This window comes from Pteropus alecto, unplaced genomic scaffold (genome assembly GCF_000325575.1).
Source record: "Pteropus alecto unplaced genomic scaffold, ASM32557v1 scaffold139, whole genome shotgun sequence".
In the NCBI taxonomy this organism is placed as follows: Eukaryota; Metazoa; Chordata; class Mammalia; order Chiroptera; family Pteropodidae; genus Pteropus; species Pteropus alecto.
In genome coordinates, this window is record NW_006443567.1 from 2407518 (window position 1) to 2414798 (window position 7281).

Consider the following 7281-nt stretch of genomic DNA (forward strand, 5'->3'; position numbering starts at 1 on the left):
GCATACTAGGGATGCCTTATTCTTACCTTATTCTTAAACCTGATACTAAAAACAAAAATCTGTAGGCAATAATAATATTTTTTTTTAAAAAAAGAATAATCAAAACCATAGAATATAAAACAAAAAGTAAGCACACACGGACACACACAGACACACACAGATACACACACACACACACACACACACACACACATAAATGGTACCTTATTGTAAGGAATATAAAACTATATATACAACCCAGCAATTTCACTTCTAGGTCGCTATCCAAAAAAAAAAAATGAAAATATATGTCCAAAAAGACATACACTGAAAGTTTCATAGCAGCATTATTCATAATAGTCGCAAACTGGAAACAATTTAAATGTGCATCAACTGATGAATGGATTAATAAACTGTGCAATTAAAAAATATATATATTACTGACAGTCCCAACAACATGAATGAACCTCAAAAATATTTGGCTGGGTGAAGTCAAACAGAAAAGAGTACATTGACAGAGAACAAATCAGTGGATGCTTGAGGCCAGGGGCCATGGAAGAGTATAAATGGGCATGAAAATTTTTTTAGGGTTATAGAACTGTTCTGTAACTTGGTTATGGTTATATCTCTTTATACAATTACTTAAATTCATCCAACTATACACTTAAAATGGGTAAATTTTATTGTGTGTAAATTGCAGCTCTATAAAGTTGGAAATTTTCTGAAGAGGAAAGATTTAATTTTGGTTTTCTCTTTGCCAAAGTGCCAATCCATGCTAGCTGTCCAGAATCAAGGTGGGAGAAACCTGCCAAGTGGGCAATGACATCAGAAAGCTACCATGTTCAGAGTATAGGGAATCCACGACCCATGTAGGCTGCTTTCTTCTTGGAGGGTGGCATGTGGAACTTTCTTTTAAACTTTAGCCAGGTCTCTTCTGAGGCTTCCTTCCTCCCTTCAGAGTGTAAGCCATATATATATTTAAACTCCTAATTTCCTCTTCCATTTTTCTTTCCATGTCTGTGTTCCCCACATCTCATACACAAACTCTGTGTGGGCTCTACCCAGGAATACAGCTTGCATTTTCACTTATTAGCATGGCTCTCTACGTTTTTAATATTTATGTATCTCTCCCCAAACTCATGCTTTCAATCCCTTTGCCCTCCCATATTCCTGTCACAACTCAAATGTTCCTCTCTATCACCTCTTTGAGAAGGTGGGAAGAGAGAGACAAATTCTCTTGAGGGATAGGGCGTGTGGTCTAAACCCCTCAAATGTTGTTCTCCCAGGTAACCTTAATGATTAACATTAAACAGCCCAGCCCCAGGAGTATAACTGCAACTTGGAGGAGGAACATGTTAATGGAGGGTTAGAGAAGTCCAGCAAGCTTCTTCACAGAGTGACCTCTCCCATCCTTGAGACCAATGAGATGGGGCTTTTACATATGTATCTCTGATGGTGCCCACAGAAGCTTCTGAACTGCATCAGGGCTTTACTTCAGTGAAGTTCACTCTAAGCTAAGAGGTACCCATTCAATTTCCTGTCTCAAATTACACTTACCTCTGCTGACCAACTCAGCACACTAGACAAGGTCAACAGATGTGCACCAAAAATAACACAAGGACTGACTATCGGACTGGCAAAAATCAAGCAAGTTTACAAGGCCCGGTTGGTAGATTTATGGGGAGAGTATATTTTTGTACACTGTTGCCATATGCATACATTGTGTTAACATATACACAAATACACAAAATTATATAAGAATATGTGTTGTGAGTCTGGGACAAGAATTTAGCAACAGAGAAATTTTTCACACGCATACTCTTTGACATAGCAATTCTACTTCTAAGAATTTTTTAAGAGCATAGGATCTGAAGTAAGACAGACCTGGATTTGAATTCTGACACCACCAACTTCTTCCTGACTGTATGACCTCTCTCTGTCAGTTTTCCCATCTATAAAATCAGGACAAATAATGGTGCCTGGAAAAGCTGTAAAAAACATGGGCCTATATTATACTGTCTTTACCAATAGGATGACCAACTATCTGGAACTAAGAGAGTATCTGGGATGTGGAACTTTTAGTACCAAATTCAAGAAGGTCCTGGCCAAACTGCAATAGGATACTGAGTCCATGTCACCTCCTTCAGGAACCCAAATTTCTTGACTAGTCAGTTCTACAAAGTATCAGAACCATTCCAAATTACTGTGTTGACCATTTATAAAGTACCAACTATACCCCAGGCCCTTTATATAAATCAATAGTTCTCAAACTTGAGTGTGGATCAGAATCACTTGGAGGGCTCATTAAAACGCAGATTGCTGGGCCCAACTCCAGAGACTCTAATTCAGTACCTCATAGAGACACATACCAGGCAGCCAGGATTGCAATCAGAGGCAAGAAGGTGGGGATAAGTGTGAACTCACAAGACTGAAATAGCAGGTACACACCATGAAGTTCACAACTGACATTGGTCTCCCTAACAACACTGTTTCCTAAAACAGGGACCTTGTCTCATTCATCCTTGATATGTACCCTTAAGCATGCCTAGCCCCATACTGGCTGCACGGCAGATATTTAACAGACATCAACAATTCTTTGCCTGATGCCTTCTTCAAGGAGGTGGGCCATTTAAGCACAAGCTGGAGTCACAACCTTTATCCAATTTGACTGATTTGCTATCTCATTTTAGGACGCTTACTCTGAGATCTACTAGTACTGCCACAGGGCAAGCTTCATTGAGTGGCCTTTCATTCATTCATCCATAACATATTTATTGAGCTGCTATCTAGGCCCTGGACAGACCCCTGAACAGGAGCACGGGCTTCTGCATCAGCCAGAGATGGGTGCAAGCCACTGCTCTACACTGACCAGTTCTGTGTACTTAAGCAGCTTCACCTGGGTCACTTTATCGGAAAAAGGGAGACGTAAATCCTACCAATTTCACAAGATACTGGAAGGGATGAAATGAGAGGATGAGAATGTCACTCTAACACAGCTGAGTATAGTGTCTGGCACCAATAGGCTGTGATAGATGTCAGCAATTTATATCCAAGAACTCTTCCCTGCAACACTGTTACGTGACTACAGGATGATGTGGGTGGAGTGAGCCTACAGTTCCCACAGAGTCATACTTGGCCACTTCCTAACTGACTAGAAATCCTGGGGCACAGGTGGGAGAAGCTTGAGGGGAAGGGATGCTCAGAACCCAATGCCAAGTAACTCTCAGCTGCTCTAGGAAGAACTAGGTATCAGCCAAGGGCCTAGTGGACAAGCATACCTAAGAGGCCAGGGTTGAGGCATCTGGGCACCAGAAAGCCTGGTTTTCAAAAATAAGCAATGGGGCTGTGATGAAGATTAAAAAAATTAATTCATATAAAGCACTTAGCTCAAGTCCTGGCCACTGGGATATATTCAATGAATATCAGCTATTATTAGAAGAGTCATGGTTCATGTCCCTTAGTGAGCAGCCAGTGTAAAAGCCTGCTCACTAATGGGACCCTGACTGGATTTGTAGGAAGTGGCCTACAATGGTGGGATTTGTAGATCACTAACCAGGCCCCACTGCCTCAAAACCCCCTCCAAAGCCCCAGATGTCACAATGCCACACCATCACCGTTAGAAATACACTCCTCATACAAAGGATGGCAAATACATAGCACTTGTTCTCAGGGCACCTCCTCCTGCATGCTTGGAAGACATCATCAATGAGGTACTCTGTCCCACAGAGCCCAGATAGGACCTCAGATAAGGCTCCTTTACATGGTACTCCGGGCAGAAATTGCCAAAAGACCTATGGTGGTCTGGAAATCCTGTCACTTGCCTCCCTGACTTACAGGTTCTCTCTCATTTCTTCTTTTTAATTTTCAGATTTGGCTTTACAATTAAGTTTCTGTCACCGTTTATATTTTATTGAAACATTTATTGAGATAACTGTAGATTCACATGTAGATGTAAGAGATATACAAAGAAATTTCATGTGCCCCAGGCTCCCCCTAAGGGTAACATCTTGGAAACAACAGTATAACCAACACATTGATATTAGTATGATCTACTGGTCTTATCCACATTTCCCTGGTATTACTTGTACTCATCTGTGTGTGTACATGTATGTGCATGTGTGTATTTAGTTCTATGTAATTTTATCACATTTGTATATTCATATATCTACCACCACAGTCAATATAGTGAGCTGTTCCTTCACCATAAGGATCCCTCTTATTGTCCTTTTATAATGAAATGCACCCTCCTCCCAGACCCCTAATCCCTGGCAACCACTAACCTATTTGCCATTTCTATAATTTTATAATTATAAGAATGTTATATAAATGAAATCATAGAGTATGTAATCTTTTGAGACTGGCTCTTTTCACTCAGCATTATTCCCTGATGAGTCACCCAGATTGTTGAATGTACCAATAGTTCATTCGTTTTCATTGCTGGGTCATATTCCATGGCGGATGTACTAAAGTTTGTTTAACCATTCACCCATTAAAGGACATCTGAGCTTTTTCCAAGTTTTGTGCTATTACAAATAAGGTGCTGTGAACATTCATGTACAAGTTTTTATGTGAACATAAGTCTTCGTTTTCTGAAACAAATGCCCAAGAGTGCAATTGCTAGGTCATGTGGTAATTTCATGTTCATTTTTTAAAGAAACTGCTAAACGCTTTTCCAGAAAAGCTGTACTACTTCACATTCCTACCACATTCCCATCAGCAATGTATGAGCATTTCTCCATATCCTCGCCACCATCTGGTGTTTTCACTGTTTTTTATTTTAGTTATTCTGATAGGTGTGTAAGGATATCCCATTTTGGTTGTCATTTGCACTTTCCTGATAATGATGTTGAGCTAATCATGTTGGACATCTTTTCATGTGCTTATTTGCCACTTGTATATCCATCCTCCTTGGTAAAATGACTATTCATGTCTTATGTCCAATTTGTGACTGAACTATTTGTTTCACTGTTAAGTTTTGTGAGTTCCTAGGGCTTTGTCATATGTATAGTTTGCAAATATTTTCTCCCAGACTGTAGATTATCCTTTCACCCACTTTGCTCAGGCTTTCGCAGAACACATGTTCTAATTTTGATGAGGTCCAATTTATGAATTTTTTATTTACAGATGATGTTTTGGCTCTAGGATTTCCAATAAGGCACAGTGGATCTGTCTGTCCTCTTCGTCCTGTAGGCTAGCTACCTTAGAGGTTTTGTGGGTTGGGGTCAGTACCTAATCATTACATACCAAGCATACACCAAACATTACTTCATTTAACCTTTCCAACTACCCTTTTAGAGAGATGTCATTACTATCTGCATTTTATAGTTAAAGAAGCTGAGACACAGAGAGACCTGGGGATTTGCCCAAGGTCCCACAACTAGGAAGTAGAAAAGCTGGCACAAAATCATGGTCTGTTTTTGCTTCCAAAGCACCTGACCTTGTGGGCATCTTAAGTTTCCAGCAGGCTACATAAAATTCAACTTCTAGTGTACAGTGTTTATAAATCAGACTTTAGATATGACCATACAATTAGGAATGTTCTTGTTACCAGGTCAAAAACAACACAACAACTGATGCAAAGGCAGAAGCATGCCCAGTTCTCCAATCTTTGCTGTGCACTCTGCCCAGTCCCTCATTCTCACAATCCAAAATACTACTACTAAACACCCAGTGTGTGGCCCCATGCCCTCAGGCCAGCAAAGGTCTGGTGGCTCAGTGGCAGTGAACTTTCCTGGGCCACTGCTAGGCCAATGTACATCAGTCTCTAAGAAGCCCTCTAATTTGGCCCCAAGCTTTTTTGAGGTTGTCCAAACTCCTGGGTTCAAATTCCTGATGGCTCCATGTCAGTAAAGGAGTTGCACACCCACCAATGGCTCTAAGGCGTAAGCTGCCCTCAAATCAGTCATTCCCCTGTATGCCTCAAAATGGCTCCTCACCAGCTCAATTGATCACAGAGACAGCTGACTGCCCACATTTGTATCTTCCCACTTTTCCTTTACTTCTGACCTGTGGTTTGGGTTAAGAAGCTTATTTTGGACTCAGCCTACTGGGCAAAGGATATTCATATTCCTCTGTTTTTCTGATGCATATGTTTTGAATACTTTCCAAAGACATAGCCTACCTCTGTGACATTTAATCTTACACCCTTCTCTCCTTCAAAAGCTTCTCTCTTGACACCATAGACCAAATCTCCTTTTAAGATCCTTTCCTAAAAACTATTTATTTCATTCATTCACTTAACATTTTCTTCTTGAGACCCTATTCTTTGCTAAATACTGTGCTAGGCACTGGGGATACAGCACGGAACAGGACAGGCACAGACCCTGATGTCCTAATGCTTGCATGTTATCTGGGAGAAATTAATATTAAAGAAATTATTACAGAAATAATTATTGGTTCCAGTCTGCACCCCCTGGACTTTTCTCCTATTTCCATACTCAAATCTTATGCTTTACTGAAACTGGATCAATCACCTTTCCCTAAATATGTATTGGGCTTTCCCTCTCCCAGCCTTTTTACATGCTCTTTGCTAATAATTTGCCACCCCATTTCTAGTAATCCCCACCTACCACAGTGTCTATGCTGTCCTCAAGACCTAAATTAAATCCAGCCTCTTTAGTTGAGGGTTTCTCCATGATCCCTGCTATATGGATTTTCTCCCTCTATTCATAGAGTTCTGACACCACCTGTGACACTAACTATACACACATTGCTTTATGTTCTAGTTATTTTCATACCCATATTGCCACACATGAAAGACAGTAGAATCCCTGAAGGCAGGTTTTACTTCTGACATGTCTTCATGCCCCTTGCACCTGTCACAGTGCCTTGAAAATAGCGGGCATGAAATGTTTGTTTAGTTGGGGAATGGCTTACCCAGAGCTGTTTGTTTAAAGTAACAAACAGTTGGGTAGCAGTCACTATGCACTGCTCACTTAGATGGCATTTACCAAGTGTCAGATACTGCTCCAACAACTTGATAGACATCAACTCCCTGTATTCTGACAAGAACCCTAGGTGGTAGGTACAATTAGGAGCCACATTTGACACGTAAGTAAAGTGAGACTCAGGGAGGCTAAACGTTTTGCCCAAGTCCAAGGTACCCCACCTGGTATATGTCAAAACTAGGATCTAAACCCAGGCAACTTGCCTCAGACCTGAGCTTTTAGCCCTGGCCCTCTAACAAGGCCTGGAATGATTTGCCCAATGTGGAACTTATAGCTGCAGGACAGCAAATACGAAATCCAGATCCAATTCTTTTTGGCATATCTTGTTGCCATTTCCCCACTCATGTTCTTCATA